The sequence below is a fragment of the Sinocyclocheilus grahami genome, unplaced genomic scaffold (genome assembly GCF_001515645.1).
Source record: "Sinocyclocheilus grahami isolate Dianchi unplaced genomic scaffold, SAMN03320097.WGS_v1.1 scaffold2061.1, whole genome shotgun sequence".
In the NCBI taxonomy this organism is placed as follows: Eukaryota; Metazoa; Chordata; class Actinopteri; order Cypriniformes; family Cyprinidae; genus Sinocyclocheilus; species Sinocyclocheilus grahami.
The window spans coordinates 67,949-68,920 of NW_015507240.1; positions in this window are offsets into that span (position 1 = coordinate 67,949).

Below are 972 nucleotides of genomic sequence, written 5' to 3' on the forward strand. Positions count from 1 at the left end.
AAAACTCGTCCCGTTCGCTTACGCAATGGGTTTTTAGGGTAAGCAAATGAGGGATGCATTCGCTCGTTCGCCCTTAAACCCCTCGCATTCACTTGTTCACTTTCAAATCGCATGCGTTCCCTCAGTCGCTTGGTCTAAAACCCCATGCTTTTTCCCCTACCTCAAAACTCGTCCTGTTCGCTCACTCACAAAACTCACATTCACTCACGAAATGGGATTTTAGGTTAAGCAAATGAGGGACAGCATTCGCTCGTTCGCCCTGAAACCGCTCTCGTTCACTCTCAAATCTTATGCGTTCCCTCAATTGCTTGCTCAAAAATCCCTTGTATTCGCTCATTCAACCTCAAACCCCTTGCGTTCCCTCAATTGCTTGCTCAAAAATCCCTTGTATTCGCTCATTCAACCTCAAACCCCTTGCGTTCCCTCAATTACTTGCTCTAAAATGCCTTGCTTTCACTCGTTTACCCTTAAACCCCATGCACTCCCTCAGTCCCTTGGTGTAAAACCCCATGCTTTTTCCCCTCCCTCATCCCGTTCACTTATGCAATGGGGCTTCAGGATAAGCAAATGAGGGAATGCATTCGCTTGTTCGCCCTTAAACCCCTCGCATTCGCTTGTTCACTTTCAAATCGCATGCGTTCCCTCAGTCGCTTGCTCAAAAATCCCTTGCATTCGCTCGTTCCCCCTCAAACCCAATGCTTTCCTTCACTCGTTTGCCCTAAATCTTCTCGCGTTTATTTTCTGTATAAAACCTTGCTTTTCCCCTCTTTCAAAACTCCTCACTTCACTCACAAAATGGGTTTTTAGGGAAAGCAAATGAGGGACCGCATTCACTTGTTCGCCCTGAAACCGCTCTCGTTCACTCTCAAATCTTATGCGTTCCCTCAATTGCTTGCTCAAAAATCCCTTGTATTCGCTCATTCAACCTCAAACCCCTTGCGTTTCCTCAATTGCTTGCTCAAAAATCCCTTG